Below are 20,494 nucleotides of genomic sequence, written 5' to 3' on the forward strand. Positions count from 1 at the left end.
TGAGAACTGAACCCTGATCTTCAAGAACAGAAAGAACTCTTAACTACTGAGCTCCAACCTATGATATGAACATTTAGAACACACTCAGATGTACACACACAGAGACACAGAGAGAGTCACTATTACCAGATAGTAAAAATTAAATAAACAAAATGAGGAGTCAACTATATGGGATTTTCATTCCTCCCCTAATAGTTAAAATAAGCTTATTTTGAAGCTATTTGTATTAGGCACCAAACTACTCATACTTTATTTTTGATAAACATGGTCACAACTTAAAAACTAAAGCCAGTCTCCTTTAAAAACTAACATGAAGTATGCAGCTTCTGACAATGTGCCTGAGGACTCTCGGGAACAACTCACTCTGAAGGCTGAAGTTTGCTCTTACAGCAAGTTGTATCTGTATTTATAGTTCACTCTGGGTAGTTTAAACACATCGACATGTGGGTTGCCTTCTGGATCACAGGACAAGCGTTGGCCCCATGCATATTCTGAGTAAGCATTGAGACTGCCTTTCAGTCTACCTCTTTTAAGGGGACACATTGACACTTAGGGACTTCGGAGCCATTTGAAGATGAAAAACATTGCTATGAGACATACTTCTGTACATTTGTGTTCAAAGTCTTCTCTGTCAAAAGATAAAATCAGTTAAATACCGAGAACACTTGAAAATTGTCTTTCAGCCATCATGCTTTTAAATTCTTCTTGGGGTAGTCTAAACTAAAAGTGTGTGTAAATTCTGGAAAAGACCTAAAATTGAAGTTGAATACATTCCTGCGTTAAAACATGGCATTCATTAAACTTAAAACAGTTGTTCCTTCCTCCAGGATCCAGTTCTCATGTTCAAGATCGAACTGATATCTCTGTTTCCCAAAACTTCCACAAGATGGAGAAGCAAGATGTTTGCACTGGAAATTTCTAACTCAGGTGCAGCCCTGATCCAGGTGGCCTGAAGGGGAATGAGTAGAGTACGAAGGCTCTGCATGAGTGAACTCTGCGTGCACCTGTATGGGTTGTGAACGTTCTAGAAGTGCTAATAAGTGTCAAGTGATCCTTCACAAGAGAGAAAGTTTATCAAATACCTGGAAGATTTTTTAAATCTCACCCCCATGTCTGGGATAAATGAGAAAGTTGTATACCTCACTGCTACTAATTTTTGTGGTAGCCCACCGGACAAGTGAAACATTCATAAACTCTACTGACAGGTAATTCACCACAGGGTACAAATAAATACTGAATTCAGAAACAGAGGCCCAGGCTACATAACAGAAACAATAATGGAAGTTAAAAAACTGTACCAAAATACACAACCTTCTGTGTTCACAACGATGAGCTATTACTATTACTGTACCATGCACCGTCTAAACCAAGTTAACTTTGAAATACCTAAAGAATTCTGCTTTTCACAAATAAGCATGTTCTGCCACACACACACACACACACACACACACACACACACACACTAAAGGCACACTGAAGCAGGTATAAAATAAACCTATACTGAGGTTAACCGGGAGAATTGCCCATACCAGAAGGAATTCCTGAAAACCCCATTAATCCTTTCTCGGAGACCTTCACAGGATGATAAATCGCCTTCCTTTTCATGTGAACTCACCACTCTTCTTGTAGCCAAAGATTTCCAAAGTGAGGAGAAAAGCATTCTCCGTAAGTCATCCTCTTCAAAGTTATGTTTTCAACTCCTCCCTAAGCCCCCCTCAAAAAAAAAAAAAAAAAAAAAAGGTACCAGTTTTGGAACAGAGAAGATGAAGAGGAGATGGAGTGAATCAATATGGCTTTTAAGCTAAATTGCCGTCACATGTGAAGCCTATCTGGGAGACTGAAGTTCCCTTTAATGAGCTCAGAGAAAGTACAGAAAGGATAAGGAAAGGAAAAAGAGAACCCAGGTCAATCAATAGAAAGGCAAGGGAGCACACTCCTGGGCGCAAAGGTAGGTCACATTTCCCTGTTGCTTCTTACACCCAAATATACTTTCCCATGGCTTTCTAATCCCATGCCTTGACTTGACAAAAATTGAGCACGGAGCAAGATGATAGTCGGGCAGAATGGGTGGCCAGAATTTTTGTCCTAAGAGCTTATTTATCTTATTATGCACACACACACACACACACACACACACACACACACACACACACACTAAATGCCTACCCTCGTGGATGTTTTCTCAAGCCCACTTATTTGAATTGAATTTCATCCAATTTCTGCCTGAAGATCAACACCACCCCCTGCCCCCTTATCCCCAGCTTCTCTGTCAAGACCAAGTACGTCCTTGACATCGGTAAATAAAATCAGCTGTGAAAAAAAAAAAAAAAGAAAAAAAGAAAAAGGACCAGCAGGCCCCTAGCTCAAGACCCCCCAAAGCATACACCTCTCAGCTTAACTCACCAGGAGTCAGGTCTAGATGGCAGTCTGCTCCAACAGGGACTGACAATCTGCTGAGAAACTCAACTCAGGCAGGGTCCGCCTGAATTAAGAGTGCACTGCAGCTGAACAACACCCCCAGGACCTGATGCTCTAAATGCGCCCAGATTTTTGTTTCTCCACTCCCCGCCCAGAGCACTCCTCCTTCGTTTTCTTTCCTCTCCTCCCAGCCTGTCAGCTACAGAGCTCCCTCCTCCCCACGTGAGGCGAGCCTGATTTTCTCCGCCTCTCTCCGAGGTTTTAGTGCTCTGTCCGTGGTGCTAAGGGTAAGCTCCGGGCTCCTCCCACACTGGAGATGTTCCCAAGATCTGCTTTCTACACACCCTCTACCTGGAGTCCCCAAAACAGATCTGCAGAAATCCTAGTTGCGTTGCAGCCACAGGGAAAACGGGATAGAGGAGCAATTAACTATAGCCTTGCAGCATCCAAAATTCCTTCAGTCACGCGTGACTGGGCATCTCTGTTTGATCACCAGGCAACACAACCCCTTCCTAAATATCTCCACAAATCTTCAAGAACCAAAGAAATACATGAAAACGGTATTCTTTCTCTGGGTTAACAGTAGTTTATACGCAGCATTGCAAACTTTGCTAGACTGTAAGGCTGAAAACTTCAAGGAGAAGTATACATTTCAGAGCATCTGTTGTGTTGACACACAGATTGCACTTTGGACTTGAACCTGAACCCTGTAGCTTCTAATGACTACCCTGCAGATTCCTGGGGGAAATGCGCATTGGGAATCAGCGTCTTCAACTCATGTCCTTATTCAGTTAGCGCTTACAAAATTCAGTAAGGTGGGATTAGCTTCAGGACTTTACCTTTTTAAAGATGTGAATAATAAGCCATTTATTCAAGGTCAGAGAAACTCTTTCAGGCTGTTTAATGTAAATTGGGAGTTTTCACAACCCATATAGTGAGCATAACGTTGTCTAGCATCTAGAAAGCACGGACTAGTTGAACTAATAGGGATAATGGAACTACCAACAAATATGTATCAAGCACGGAATGAATATTCAAAAAAACGCTGAGGTTTGTGAATAGCAAAGCATACCAAATAACAGTCTTCCAAGTGTATCCTAACTGTGTTGAGTACTTATGAAAGTACAGTCAGCCATCAAAATTACACAAATCATATAATGCTCAAAATATTCATAATCTTTTTCTAGCCACAAGTCAGTTGAGTTTCCTCCTCTATGAAGCAACCTGATATAAGTTCTTCCAAGATGCCCAGGGTGGACAGAGTCTTGTTGCAGTGCAAAAGGGCTTAGTAAACTATCACATTCATTTCAAGGACTAATGTTGAATAAAATCCAATTCCACTAAAATGTATTACACATTAAAGATCACAGATAAATAAAAATAGCAATGAAAGTAAAGTTTATTCAAACATAAAGAAATAACAGTTAATAAAAGAAGCATTTTGATTGTCTGTCTTTATGTATGTACACTTGTACACGCACACACATGTGCACACACACACACTCAAACATATTCATTCTATGTGTAACAAGTGATATTCCCACTTAACACTCAAAGATGATATGTGTCTTTTCTGCACTGAATACTTATTGATTCTGGCATAATAATATCATAGTAACCTTTCAATATCCAGTGCATATGTAGCTATAAATCTTCTTTTGATTTGCATAGTCAAAAGATACATTTTCAACTTTTGATTATTAATACTCTACTTGTCCTTATTTGAGATGATTTCCCTCAGATGTTTTATATTTCTGCCCACTGAAAAAAATCTCTATGATCAGCAATTTAAAAATAGAAATATCATACAAATGTATTATTACTTGCAAAAAGTTAATTATTTCCCTTAAACTTTTATCTATAGATGCAAGTTTCTAAATAGGAGTTGTTTTCCCTTTAATTTTTCACAATTGTTATCTTAAGGTTTACTAAACTTCACTTTCATTTCTTAAAATAACAGACTGTTATCAAGCATGATATTTTCTAGTTCCATTGTATGCTTTGATATGTGCAATAGTGTTTGAACTTGCAATGGCCTGTGAAATCTTGGGGTTCACAGACCAGTTGCACAAAACAATTAACAACCTACTTACTAACTTACAGAATTTGTGCTCATTCTTCTGGGATACATGGAAAATGATACAATTCCTTATGAATAAAAGCCAAAGAGATGCATGCCTGAAATCATTAATAAGCAACTCCCAGGAGGTTCTCTGTTGAAATAATGCATCTCATTATGGAAATAATGAAAGAAAATTAGCAACTGTACAGCTGACCTTTTGGCTTTCTGAACTCTTCTTCCTTAAAGGCAAGACCATGTCACCATACAGAGTATTAATTTTGCCCACTGGCTAACATTTTCACACACCTGGTTTATTTTCCTACAAAGTGTTTTTATGTCTAATGAACTGAATGCCTATACAAGGAAGTGAGTTTATCACGATCCAGCTCAGTGCTCACACACATTTCTCAAAAGCTTATTCAGCTCTAGTTGAGTATGGTAAAATTACTCATCTACTGTTATGGATAGCAATCATAGAGTGTCACATGCATCGACATGTGATTGCACTTCAGCTTGCAAATATTTGCCTTTACGGCAGAAGATGGAAGATAAAAGAAATGAGGGGCAAAGAAACTGGGAAGAGTATTGTAAAGTCTATCAGAGTCACTCATATATAGCAGCTTCCAAAATATTAGCTAAGGCACAGAGAGGCAGGCTGAGGCAACTCTCTTATGATTATAGTATGATCAAAATCTCTCAGTCTGACTTTCATTTGAATATATCATGATATCATTTGTGGATAGGTACTCATAATTTGGGTTTGGGGGAGTGAGAGAAAGTAAGTAGTGAGCATGCAAGATGGGAGTGTGAAAATCAATAAGACTCTAAAATCTTGCAAAATATGTTCAAATTTCTTAATAAAGACACGGCCCATAGCCTTGAAACATGACATTAAATCTTTAAAAGCAAAATATCGCTGCTAACTCTCTTCAATAGTGTTCTTCATGCATTTTTAAAAATATTTGTATATATTTCCCTCTCATATAATAAAATACATCATACAGACTCAACATGTAGGATAATGAGAGACTAACTCTATGTTATGGGAATGAATTGTCACCAAGACATACCGAGGCATAATTTATATCTTCCTCAACTGCATGCTGAATTTCTCACAGAGAAGATTGCTGCAGATATAGTTGGCAGAGGAACTAACATACCTTTAGGCCACTGCATCACTTATTAAAATTCAGCTTGCATTTATATTATTTATAGATGACAAATTCATCTGTTTGCTATACAGAAGAACTGTAATCCTCCTGAAAGCCAGACTAGTGGAAGGAATCGGGGAACTGATGGGGATGTTACAGAAGAAGAGAGGAATTGTGGGAAAGGACAGAGCTGAAAGAGTTATCTGGCTTTCAAAGAAGACAAGCAAGCCTACTGAAGCTGATTGTTTAGAAATGGGATTAATGTCACTTTCCTCGGTCTGTAAAATGAGGAAGATGATGCTCCTGTTTCTAAGTAACCTTGAATTTGCCTATGGTAAATGACACATCTGAAATAGGTTCTGCTCCAGTAGGGCATATATGTTCTCTCTTTTTTCTATGAGGAAAAATTAGTGCATATAAATGGAGCAGGACAAGTATCCCCTAGGAACCTGAGATGGGCTCAGGTTCATGAACCATTGGGGCAAGATGGTAGGAGAAAGCAGTTTAGTGTTACTTGCAGAAACTATTGGAAGATAATTCCCCTCTGTATCCTGAGCTCTTCTTGACATTGCCTCGATAATGCTTAGTATTCTCAATTCATCATGCACATTATGGTTATTTTTGTAAATCTTCCCACCTCCTACAAAAGTAAGCCTAAGTGTGATTATTTTTATAAAAGATATGGGTGGATTTTATTCATTACCCTATATACACATTTTAATTTGAAGTAAAATATAAGAAACACATGAAAGTGCCTGTATCTATATTACTCAAAATAGAATAAAACTTTAAAGATACAGATAAAACTTGTCTTTTACAGTAAGTAGAGGTCTAGAAATATTTAATGTTTTCTGAATGACTAAATAGGGGAAGATTTAATTTTTCTTTGCTGAGTATAACCTAGATAATGTCATCATTGGATAAAGGATGCACTGTAAAGAGATAGATTAGTATTCAAATTTCCAATTCTGCTCAATGTAAGTTCCTCTTGTGGTGACACTATGCATATCAACTGCAGCAGGAATGGACAAGCATGGACCAATAGCGTTGATCTCACCTGGCTTTTCTTAGAAGTTAGAGCAGTTGAGCCAAAATTTGCATTTTGACAAGATCCCAAATGGTTTGTATACACATTCAAGTTTAAAAGCCATCTTTTTTACCCTGCCTTATGGCCTAATTGCATCCTTGCTGAAAGAAAATACCATGATTATGATAATATATAAAAATTGTAACTGGCATTTACAGCCTTATGTGATCTTCCTGGTACTCATTTCTTTGTCATCATTTTTCATAATTTTATGAAGTTTAATTAATGTCACCTAACAAAGTGAGACCCAGAATCCTGTTACTTCCTCAAGATCATGCAGAACGTGAGTTACAGTTGTATCTGAAAACTCTGGATACCTCCTTGAGAAGAATAACTTTGTTATCACTTATAGTTATTACACTTAATGTTATTTTCTGAATGTGGCTTCCTTTCTGTTTCATTAATTTCACTTGTACATAGCTGAATTGTAAACCTCTCCAGTAATTTTTAGACCACAGCAGCCTGCTGATTAATAGTCACAGTACAGCATATCTTCCCTGAGAAGTTGTGATGAGATGCTACAAATTTCAAATGCAAAGAAAGGAAATGTCTTTCTAAATTTTACCACAAAGCACTTAGTATATAAATAAGGTAATTTACTTCTACTTGGGATTTTCAGTTTGTATTTCTCAAATAGAATGAGGTGATTAAAATGATAAAAAGATCCCATGAAAAAGTCCACAAGCAAAGAACAAGAATTTCTGTATAATAAAGAAGGAGCATAAACTTGTCAGCTGAATGACATCTATAAGAATCATGGATGTACAGTTTTATATTTAATAAGTTCCATTTGCAATAGGATCACAAAGAAGTGTCTGTACAATGGACGGTGCACAACAACATAATAAATCACCCTACTAAGCTTAGAGATATGTAAAGATTTATGGTTCAGGGAAGTCTACTAGATGATCTTAACCAGGGTTAAGAACATAATTCTTTAGGTAGATGATAGACAGACAGATAGATGAATAATAGTTGATACATGATAGATAGAGAGACAGATAGATGATAGATAGATAGATGATAGATAGATAGATAGATAGATAGATAGATAGATAGATAAGCACAAATGTTTTGGATTCCAACCATATGTAATATATTCATGAGTGTGTGTGCATGTTTCTGTGGTTTGTGTCTCTATTTTATGTAAGTCTGTGGTATGTGTGTGTGTTTGTGTGTGTGTTTGTGTGTGTGTGTGTGTGTGTGTGTGTGTGTGTATGTGTGTGTGTGGTTCCTATTGGAAAGATACATTTCAAAAGTTGTTATGATAAACCTAGTAATAATTAGTACTTTTATATAAACAGAAGGGAATAAAAATTGGTATCCTAAAAGTTAGACTGGCTTTTAAATACATAAGATGTGATCTAGAATCATATGCTGTTTCTTGAAGAAAAGTGTTTTCCACCCTTCCTGTACTGTCTTTTCCAAGGGTAAATGGTGTGATGCTCTGTCTATCTAGCTTCTAGAACAAATGCCCCTACTCACTTGATTTGTCTCCATCTGTGCAATCTATTTAAATTTTCCAAAGTGTCTAGGAAAATGTAATGTATTACTCATAGTGGAGTAATTCTATACATAAAAAGACCATGTTATTTACTTCCTATAGTATACACTCAACAATGTTAAATGTGTAGCCTAAACATAAACTTTCTCATTGTTAATGAAAGTTGTGTGATTTAGATATAACTTGGTAGTGGTTGGCATTTGCTTGGCCCATGGAGTGGCACTATTACAAGGTGTGGCCTTGTTGGAGGAAGTGTGTCACTGTGGAGGTGGGTTTTGAGACCCTCCTCCTAGCTTCCTGAAAGAGATTCTGCTCCTGTTTGCCTTTGAAAGGAGATATAGAGATATAGAACTCTCAGATCCTCCTGCATCATACTTTCCTGGACACTGTCATGTTCCTACCATGACAATAATGGACTGAACCTCTAAACCTGTAAGCCATCCCCATCTAAATGTTATCCTTATAAGTGTTGCCATTTCATGGTAATAAAACACTAAGACAAACTGTATAATTAGCATGAGGTTTCATAGCTAACCATGCTGCAGAAGATTAACCAATTACTTAATTAATTACTTTGTTCTATACCATCTATAGCATCATTCTTTCAAATTGTACTAATATATTTCCAGTTCTCAGTGGGGGCTCAGTCTATAACAACTAATTAGTGTGAACTGTTCACTAATCTTTATTATTAATATCCCAAGAAGACATGAAAGAATTGATTATCAGAACTAAGAAAAAAATTTGAGGCTACATTTTGGAAGATATATTTAAAATATCCGTGATTAAGATCATCAAATTTTAAAGCATAAGTAGCAGATAAAATATTCATATTGAAATTTCTTTGATTATATATATATATATATATATATATATATATATATATATATATATATATCAAGTCACTTTATATTGTGGTAACTTTCAAATTTATGTATGATTGGAAATAAGTTAATTCCAGTATGTAAAATATGAATGTTCCAGATAATGAATGCTCTGAATGAGTAAAAACAATCATACCAGAAGATATCAGAATGCTATTATCCTAAGAAGCATCAAACGAGATTCCCATTTGCAAAATATAGGAGAACTTGGCCTTGAAAGTATCTCTAACTTTACAGTAATGAGCACACTACACATTTTAAAAAGCTTTTAAGTAAACCAGAAATACTTTATTACATACTCAACAAAGTGCTGTAATGCTATTTCTTACCTATTGGGCATACAAAAAAAAATCCCATATTTTTCTATAGGTGAGAATATTGAATAAATACAAAGGAAAATGATAAGCCCCCAAAGGTGATTATGGGTTCTGTTTTCAACAACCAAGATTGCTAGCACATATTTGTTAATCATGTTAATCATGTGCGTTTCATTGCTACATCTCGGGGTGGGAAAGCATACTACGCAAAGCCAACCATTGATTTTCTTGCAGACATTGATGTTTTTCTTTCAGAAATCCTCTTCATTGATCTTAAAAAATTTTCCATGGTAGGATTGCAATTACTATGACATTGGTGGTATATGTAACTGAGATGCACTACACTTCAAAACCTGTGTTTATTTTTCCATGAAGCCATCTTTATTTCAGATGATTAGTTATTTTCTTACATATGTTTCCTTTTAAAACTTTATTTTCTTACAGAATGAGACTTTCCTACATGCATACAGTAAGTTTGCTCAAGGACACCCATTTTCTCTTTCACTTTTTCCTCTATACCTACCACCGCAATTCCCTCCTAATTACGAATTTTCTCACATTTAATAAACCCATGGAAACAGATGCAGAGATGCACAGCCAAACATCAGGTAGAGCTCTGGAAATCTTGTGGACGATGGGGAGGAGGGTTTGAAGGAGCCAAAATGGTCAAAGATACAACAAGAAATCTACAGAATCAACTAACCTGGGCCTATGGGGGGCCACAGAGACTGACGCACCAACCAAAGAGGATGCATGGGAAGAACGTAGGCGCCTACACATATGTAACAGATATGCAGCTTGGTCTTCACGTTGGACACCTAACAACACCTAACAGGGGCTGTCTCTGACTCTGTTGTCTGCTTTTGGACTCCTTTCCCCCCTAACTGGGCTGCCTTGTCTAGGATCAATAGGAGAAGATGAACCTAGACAAGGCAAAGTTGGTTAATATACATGGGAGGCCTCCCCTTCTCTGAGGAGAAAGGGAGGGGGAATGGGAGGATGGCAGGGAGGTGAAGCTTCATTCTGGATGTAAAGAAAATAAATTAATTAATGAAAAAAATAAACCCATGGAGTCGATTGAGTGCTCCCAGTTTGTGCATGGATATTTGACTGACTACTGGAGAATGAGTAGCTTCTTGGAGACCACACATCTCATCTCAAGGCTCAGAGATCATTGGCTGCAAAGACTGTAAGACCCAGAGGCAGTGGGTATCAATAGGAAACTGTTTTCTAGATACTCCAGGGCATTTACCTGCACGAACTAAAGGTGGTTATAATAGCATGCTTAAGACATAAACAAGATCAAGCCACACAAAATCTCAGCAAGGGGAAAATATGGATCTTCCTATCTGAAGACTTATTGATAGTTGATTGCTGCTAGTAGGGGAGAAGTCAGTTTTTTTATTCTTCATGAACAAAACGTGTGTGTGTGTGTGTGTGTGTGTGTGTGTGTGTGTGTGTGCATTCCTTTGAACCTTTGGCCACTAATTAAATTTGAATGTTTGGATTAGATTTTACATAAAATTTATAGCAAACTAAGGAAAAACAAAAATAACATAAAATTAGTTTATATAAAAATGCTTAATGATTAAGCCTTTGAGAAGTAAATGAAAATAGCCAAGATAGTTGATATTCTTTAAATAAAGAAAACATTAAATAAAAGTACAGTCATTCCTGTGGCTAGGGAGTTTACTTTGATTAATGGTTTCTAGTTTCTAATCCACAGCTGGCCCATCTGGAATGGGAGAAGGGCCGAGTCATGTTCTATACTGTCATGTTCTATAGAATTATGCAAAGCTAGTCAAAAAGTTTGAATTGGAACTTTTCCACACCTGACCTGATATGAGAGAATTTATCTTTCAACCATCCATCCTTCCACACCGAATTCTGAACATAATCTTTCCAGATAACCTAGAATCCCCTTGCTCTCCTAGGGTCTTCTCACAAGTATTCCTACTGACCCCCTTGTAACTCAAACAAAACACTATGTGTACTTGGTCGTCTTGCTTCGTTCCATCTATTTCCACAAGATCAGTCTGGATCTCTAGTGTAAGGATTCAGGAAATACCATTAATGTATTCCTCAGACATTCTGTAATGGGCACATTTTTTTACAAACCACACTTAACATCTGTTGGGAGCTCTTCAATAACGCTCTTCTCATTGTCTGGATTCACTTGTCATCTTTTCTTCTTTCAAACCCATACGTGCATGTAGTTGCCTGAAAGTGAATCTTTTCCCCCCTGAAACCTTGCCTTACTGTCTGTAAGCCCCTCAACATTTAAAAAAAACTGTCTCAGATTTTCTGTCATGAATTGGAGTTAAGAAACAGACGGTAGAAGGCTGTAGCAAAGAAAAATAGTATGACTTTACTTCTCACACAGACTCTCAGAACGCCTCATGGCAATGCTCCAGCAACCCGCATCTATGGATGCCTAAATATCTTCCTATTATATCAGAGTTGTTTTGGGGGCTTCTTCCTTTCAGAGTAGGATATTTGTACAGTGAAATTTCTCTCTAAAACATCTCAGAGAAGGCTGATTCCACAACGGATGTAAAGTAGAGGAACAGAACTCAATGAGAAAACACACACACACACACACACACAGATACACACATACACACACAGATACACACACACATACAAACACACATACACACACATACACACACGCATACACACACACACACATACACACACATACACACACACATACACACACACATACACACACACAGACAGAGGGAGAGAGAGAGAGAGAGAGAGAGAGAGAGAGAGAGAGAGAGAGAGAGAGAGAAACATATTTTCCACCTTGGCATCAAATTATAGTGCTCCAAGCTTTGGTAATATTATCCTAAACACAGCAAAGGGAGCATTCGTTTAACTCATTGTTTATAAACATCCCTTTTCCTCCTTGAGTGAGTGAAACATTCTTGTTACACAGCACTCAAATGGTCAGTAGAATTCTATTCTATGATTTGTTTACCATTTAGTCTAAGTGACTGAATAATGTTTATTCTTCCATTGGAGAGTAACAAACAGATCAACTTTCTGCTGTTTCACTGCTGGGTCCAAGGGCTGTTAATAAAGGACTGAGAAATACATGACAATTCATTTTCACATGGGTATGTAATGAACAATCACAATTTTGTAGACATTTGGATCTTGCAATGTGTTTAATTGGTAGAGATAACTAATGTGTCAATCTTGGTTAATTCATGTAAATGATTACAAGTAAAACTTGTTATTCAAAAACAGGATTTGTAAGATATCTGTGAACTGCACATTCTTGTAACAGATTGCCATTGTCCAAGACCTTTGATCTCTAGGGCAACTTAAAAAATTATTTTTTACATATCATCATAGGTTAATTTCCCCCCTTTGAAATCTTACAATGCCCAGTTAATCCATTATGAAATGAAAATCAATATCAAATTGAGCCAGAATGAACCTGAGTCAAAAGGTCAGGACCCATCAGTTAAGCATCCCATATGACTTCCTGAAGTTGCTTTTTACATAAAAGCATCATTAGTCTAATAATTCAACAGTGTTAATATTAAAATACATTGAATGGATCTTAGCCCATACTTATATCTGATTTTTAGTTTCATACAGAGTAATATCAATAAAAACCCTTCAGTAAATATATAGTTAAATGTTTTAATGTAGAAATATTAATGAATATCTCTATTACAAACTTTTGAAATTTAAAAAGGGTCTGATAACTGAAACTTGTGAGTGTTGTAAGTGTATCACAAGAGGAAAACCCAGGATCTAATCTCACGGTTCAATCCACATTCTACACAGGGACATTCTAAATGTACCAAATACGGGGCACAATGGGAAGGCACATTGAGTAAAGACATTTTCTGACAAGTCTGATGGCCTGAATTTGAACACTGGAACATAAATAATAAAAGAACTGAATCCAGCAACGTGTCTTCCAGCATCTACCATTGCACTGTGGTAGGTAGGTATACACACATACACAAATGCTAAATAAAATCACCCTCAGGTGATATGCTTCGCTGTATATGAACCATTAATAACTTACGTTTGGATATGGACCTCAGCCCAGTGGAATCTAAATATATATATATATACACACACACACACACACACACACACACACACACATATATATATATATATATATATATATATATATATATATATATATATATATATATCAATCTGAAGGAAATGCAACCCTAAATGTCTCATCCCAAGCGTTTTGGATGAGAGACATTACATCTCTAATGTGGTTATAGGATAACTTCATCTGAATGTCACATTAATTCTAAAATCTGAAGGTTTCCTAGCTTGCATTTTGAATTTTATTCTCTCTATGTATTAATTTAAGGCTCCTGTAGAAATAGCTCAATGATCCTGATTCAGCTCTGCATTTCTATACTCACTTTGAGGACTTATATTTTGAGTCCTTTTATTTCCTCTAAAGATCAACTCTGTTTTATGATCCGTTAATTATATGATTTTTACTGATGTTAAGAAAGGAATGGATATGGACCACATGGTCTCAACAATTTTTTTCTACTTTTGCCATAACAAAATAGTATGGCAAAGGCACATTATTAAAGAAAAAATAATAATTTGCGGGATTGTTGGAGATGGTTTTGTGTGCTATGTATTCAGATGCTGATTTCTATTCCAACATATCTGGTTGCAGTCCACAGCAGGGCATGATCAAGCATCTCCGCTCTGCATATTGTGTAAAAATTGATTTCCATCCCCTGTGATTGGTTACTAAAGAGTGGATCAGCCAATTGGCTGGGCAGAAGAGACTAGGGAAGGATTTCTGGTGTGTGTCAGGGGAATCTCAGAGAGGCCAGAAGGAAAAGAACCAAGGAGAAAAGAAAAGAAGGTGTGTAGAGACAATGAGGATTCTCCATGAGTAGATCGCCAAGGGAATATCCATGAGAACAGACATGGAGTGCAGTGAGCCAGATCAAGACTCAGACAGAAGGTAAAGGACCACATAGGTGGGAAATAGGTAGACTTAGACTTAGAAGGTTAGAGTAGCTCAGAACCTGCCAAGTTTAGGCTCATAGTTTGCTGATAAATATGTATATTGGCAGGGATATATATCAGGTCGCTGTGTCTTTATTCCAGAGCTAGAGCAGGCTTAGAAAGTCCTAGCAGTTATATAAGAATGGGAGCACTGAAAAATCCCCCAAGAGTATCTTTTCCAAGGGATTACAGTTCCAGAGTATTAAAGTCCATGACAATAGTGGGGAAAATGGCCAGTGGCAGGTACACAAAGCACTGGAAGTGTACCGGTAGCTTAAACTGATCTAGATGCAGTGGGCAGAGAGAGGAGGGAGAGACAGAGAGAGACAGAGAGAGACAGAGAGACAGAGAGGCAGAGAGACAAAGAGAGACAGTCACAAAGAGACCAAAGAAATGGAGAGAGAGAGACAGAGAGACAGAGAGGCAGAGAGACAAAGAGAGACAGTCACAAAGAGATCAAAGAAATGGAGAGGAGAGGAGAGGAGAGGAGAGGAGAGGAGAGGAGAGGAGAGGAGAGGAGAGGAGAGGAGAGGAGATGAGATTTGGGAAGCATGTATCCTGGTGGTAAACTTCCTCCAACCATGTTACACAGTCGAATATTTTTTAAGCAGTTCCAAGAACTGGGAACTAAGCACTCAAATATAAGAGCTTATGTGGGCATTCTCATTCAAGCCAATTACAATACTACACATAAAACCAAATGTAAACAAATATGAAAATAAAATAATCTATTCTTCTCTGAAGACATCAACCTGCTATGTAACATGTCTCAAGGGGCATTACTGTTTGTGCAAGCTGGTTAATTTTTCCACTCACTCATTCATCTTCTAACAGCCATATTAAATTCGGTAAGAAAAACCATGATGTCAGGATAATTGAAATATTAACTCAACAACTGTTCTCCCTCCAAACTACATTGGGCAAAAATATCTTTTCACTCATATGATGCAATATTAATGTAAATCACAGTTGACAGAATCATGGATAGGAGTTTCTTAAAAAATCACAATAACCACTTAAAATCATGATTTTGTTTTATTTTTGTTTTTTAAGCCCTTAAAAACATAATTGAACCAAAAGTCAATATTTTTAAAATGGCCTCCAGACAGGGCAAATGTGGTTTACGATTTTGTCCTTCCATTTAAAAATCTAACCTCTCAAGAAAGTTACTTACCTGCTCTGAACTCCAGTTGTCTATGTATGAGCAGATTTAAAATATCTGCCTCAGACTGGAGAAGTGTCTCAGCAGTTAGGAACACATATTATTCTTGCAGAAGACCCAGGTCCCAGCACCTACATGACAGTTCACATTCCATAATTCTAGCCCCTCTGACACTTTCTGCTGACCTCTGTGGGCACATAAGGTATGCAGATAAAACAGCTGTATACATTAAACAGATAAATAAACATAAAATATAAAGTTAACTACATGACAAATTATGAATCTACTAATTTAGGGAATGAAACAGTCCCAGTTAGTTTTATTTTTGCATGTACTGATAATTTATGACATGAAATTGAGTTTCAGGAATACTATACTTTTTGATTCTCTTTAATCTAAGGGTCAAGAGAGCTCAGACGAGTGTGTTAGTCTGACTTTATTTATATCTAAATACCTGGAAATATCCCAGATATCTTCAATTAGTGCTTTAGAATCTGGATGGGATCAATCAAATACAGAAACTATTAACTGTTAACGTGTATGTATGCTCTCAAGGTGCCATTTGTTCCCCAAGTGTGAAGCTGAGCACAGCAGGGTGCACCCACCTCTGACAAATCATTCCAATAGCATTTGAGGATGACCATGGACAAGCTGCATAGTCTCGCATGACCTCATTCCAGAAGGCATTTCTTATTCTATTATTTTGTGCCATCACAGGTCAGCTGTGGTTTTCATGGGTAAGGCAAAGAGCCAGCAGTGATCAATACATAAAGTTTAAAGAAGTTTGGGAGACCATTTCAGAAAACCACTGCATTTCCTGTTCTGCATCACGGATGGAACGTGCGCTGCTCACTGGTGAAGCCTGCTGTCCTCACTGTGAGGAAGCAGTCCACAGCCAAGTGAGGGCATCTTTCCCTCAAGGACTATTATGAGGAATGTGGACAAGTCTTAGACAATGTAAATATTGACTTTGAGGTAGAGGGAATGAATTCAAGCTATTGGAAGGAGTTGCTTATTCTTTCCATGGACATTTTTATTGTTTTATTAGCTGACATTTTTCTTCTGTACTTTAGTGAAAAATTTCATCATATTACACAACTAAATATGGGACTTTGGGCATTTATTACATGTATTTCTATAAATATCAACATAAAACTTAAGCACTCTAAATGTCGGTATGATTTTTTTCAATGCCCACCATGTTAGAATATTTTCTGATCTTTGTTCATTTTGCACAGCAACGTTATGTTTTCTGTGTATCACCTCAGTTTTATTTCTTAAGAATGCTATGAAGTCTTCTTTCATACTGCAAATGGTTTTGAAACATATTATTAAATATAACTCTTATTGTGTGTACCTTTACAAATATTTATTTATTTGTGACCAAGTGGGTATATATGGACAGTGGGGATAGAGACTACACTTGTGGAGGTCAGAGGACAAATTGCAGGAGATATTTCTCTCCATCATGGGTCCTGGTTATCAAGCCAAGTTCCTCAGTCTTGGCCACAAGAGTCATTATCTGTTGATGCATCTCACAGGTTGCCTTACCATATATGTTTAAAATGACTTACTATAGTCTACAAATAACATCAGGCCATTTTACTGTGACTCCTCACTCCCTGAGATCAGGAGAGAGAGCCAAGTATGCAGTGACTGAGTCACCAATGAGTTGAACAAAATCTAGGACACCTTGCACTGTTGACACTCGGAACTCTAAGCCTAGCCCGTAAGACATAACATTATACCTAAATAATTACTTTCTTTCTCCTGGATTTACTCTTGATCAATTCCTTCATTAGTATGTGTTGTGCCATTTGGCTTTGTTTTATTCTTTTTGAAACAGTGGTGAACAGCTGTCTGCGTTTTAAACAATGTGGCTTCCTAACAATGAAGTCATTACAAGAAGCGGGGGGGACTGATGAAATTTTCTAAAATGACATGCCTCATCATGGCTTTCCTTTGATCACCAGCTTCCAGGAGCAATGGTACTTCTTATGTGGATTAATTAGAATGTCATATTAATATACTGACACCTCTAGCAGCTGATCACTTTGATGTAGAGTGTTGCTGCTGATGGTGAGGGCAACAGGCAGCACATCCTGCAGAATGAGCTGAGACCATAATGCCCTACTGACGATATTAAAGCCACAAAGTATCCTCCCTTTAAATTATTCATTTTTTTTTCTGACTCAACCAGCTGTTTGAAAATGGCATTTGATCTGTGGCTTGCTTTCTAGCTTTTTTTTTGTTTTTTGTTTTCCCCACAGAGGACAGAGGAATGGCTCTAGTTCTAATTCTGTTCTGAGCTCAACATTCTCAGTTTGAATTTTTAAAAGCAAAATTTGTAGCTAATATGACAGGAAGCCATTGAGCATTTTTTTTCTCTAAAGTATAATGCCATCTGAAGAAGAGTTGTTTGATGGGTATTAAAAATGTCTCCTCAGAATTTCACTGTAAAACTTGGTCTACATCGTAACACTATATAATCATAATGTAATAAGAGTCAAATGACTAGGGACTAGATGGCCATCAGTGAGTTATCCTAGGTAGATGCATTCAAAGGTAACAAAAATAAGAGTCCTTTCTTTAAGCCCACTCAGGCAGAGGTGATGGGGGACTGCCCTGAGCTGTCCATTTTTTAAAAAGTCAGAAATGGAAGGAATGTGTATGTTTGCATGACTCAAGAAAACTAAAATTTTAAAAGAAAGCAAGGAGTTAGCTGGGCATGGTGGCACACACTTTTAATCGCAGCACTTGGGAGTCAGATGCAGGTGGATTTCTGAGACCAGCCTGGTCTATAGAGTGAGTTCCAGGACATCCAGGTCTACAGAGAGAACCCTGTCTCGAAAAATCAAAACAAAACAAAAAAGCAAACAAAAACTAAACAAAACAAAGAAAGAAAGGAGAAAAGAGCTAAGTTATTAAAAATTATTCTAATAATATTGGGTGATAATCTCTAATGGAAACTTGATATTCACATTGAAAGTGATGAAGCTGTTCATACGTTATATCTATTATTGAATAGTGTAAATTGTCAGGGATATGAAAATGAAGCATAAATGTAAAACAGTGCTTGTTAAACACATTATCAGCAGAGGGGAGTGGTTGCAGAAGATGAATGGGCCATATAAAACCGCAAGAGAAAGTATTTTTCAGGAATAAAGTTAAAAGGATCAATCAAAGATGAATCTTGGGGGAGCAACTTCATGGAAGTAGGGAATAGAGGGTTTGCAGAGGGGAAGCCATGAAGGGGGATAATATTTGAAATGTAAATAAATAAAAATAACCAATAAAAAGGAATTCAAATATGTAAACAATGCTGAGTGTTGTGAAGCCCTGATACATTTAATACAGTCATCTCTCACAGATGTGAACAGATTAGAAGGATGTGAAAGAGGATGCACAGAGACCCAGGGGGTGTGGTGACAGTCTCACTGCAAGTTTAAAAGAAAAAAAGGAAGCAAGTAATAATTATCCAAACTTCAAAGACAAAACGTAAACGTAAACCTTACCATATATATATATTATATATCCTTGTCAGAGGTAGGTGGGTGTACTCAAATGTCACAATGAAAGATGCTGTCTAGATTTATGATATCATAATGGCAGTCAAGGTTAAGAGTTACAACTTTAATTTTTCTAACAAAATTTTCCTAACAGGCTCTTCTAAGCACTTGATTTCTTATCCTAGAAAATCATGGGTTTTATTAGTTCAAGTGTATATCTAAGACAATTGACACCCAGAGAGATTTCAGAGCATAATGAACACCACAAACCTAGAATGTTTCAGTGGACTCCTCTGAACTTCAATAAATATGCTGACATCAGCACTGATCTCTAGGTTCTCTTACTCAATGGCATAATTTCTCATTTCCTTTTAATCCACTGAGAGAGCAGGTGCCTAATTATAGAATTTCAACTTCTTTTATATTTTACTAATTTTTTCCTGCTACTTAGGAGCATTTAGGGAAGCATTTTGATAGTATTAGTTTATTTTCTATAATTGGACCTCACCAACTGATGTCTTCCTAAAGTCAGTTTGCACTGCCATTGGTATATCCTTATGGACCTAAGAAAAAAATATAATAATTTCCATGTGTATGTGTCTTCTATTATTGTTGTCTATTGTTGTTGTCATCCCTCATGGGTTTTGTGAGAAAATCTATTTCTGGATATACAGAAGTGTTTATACAGTACCTTGAATGGAAACCTCAAGAGTTCACACACATGGTATGTAGTTAAAATGACAAGGGTAAATTGGACTGTAATGTCTCTGCTAGCATTGATTATTGAACCCCAGTTGTCCTCAGAGTGATCTCAAATGGGAAATGAGTTACTAAAGCTGGATGTGAGTAAATATATAAATAACTACAGTGTAGACATGCAATGAACACAAGCATCCAGACCTGACTGTACTAGGACTCTGTGACTGCAGGAAAACATTTGTAAATATTAACTATAAAGATCACAATGGTATGTCAGGGTCATCTTTGTATATCACTTATTGCTAATAAACCTTAGTAGATGGTCTTCTAGAAGGCTTTTAATTCAATTGTATTTTGATCACTATAGACTATTTTAGAAAAATGTAGGTTATAAGAGATAACTTCTAACATCAATTTTAATGGTAATTTTCAACTATGTATATGTTTTATGGTTAGTTACATTAGTTAATTTTTCTAGTAAGTTCCTTTCTCATTGGCACCATTGGCAAATACAATGCAGAGTTTCATAAACTTGCCACTATTTACATTCCTTTATGGCTCCCTATAAACCTCTCTATATTTATAATATTGCATAGAGTTCCAAAAATTATGAGCACTCATACATGAGACACCTGTACACGTGTATCTAAATCTAGGTTGGGTAAATAGGTTA

At 36.9% G+C, this 20,494-nt stretch overlaps 1 protein-coding gene across 4 annotated transcripts in view; it reads right to left on the bottom strand.

Moving 5' to 3' along the window:
• Positions 1-2,775, bottom strand: part of Robo2 (roundabout guidance receptor 2) — a 1,555,468-nt gene extending 1,552,693 nt beyond the window's left edge. Inside the window, exon 1 of one of the 4 annotated variants that reach the window (XM_006523038.4) lies at positions 2,404-2,775. The gene's annotated coding sequence lies outside the window, so the exon portion shown is untranslated. Of the gene's footprint in view, positions 1-1,529; positions 1,835-2,403 lie in introns of those variants that run through there. The other 3 variants (XM_030249139.1, XM_030249140.1, NM_001358490.1) reach the window with 3 other exon arrangements.
• Positions 2,776-20,494: the final 17,719 nt, after the last annotated feature.

The sequence above is a fragment of the Mus musculus genome, chromosome 16 (assembly GCF_000001635.26).
Source record: "Mus musculus strain C57BL/6J chromosome 16, GRCm38.p6 C57BL/6J".
Lineage (NCBI taxonomy): Eukaryota > Metazoa > Chordata > Mammalia > Rodentia > Muridae > Mus > Mus musculus.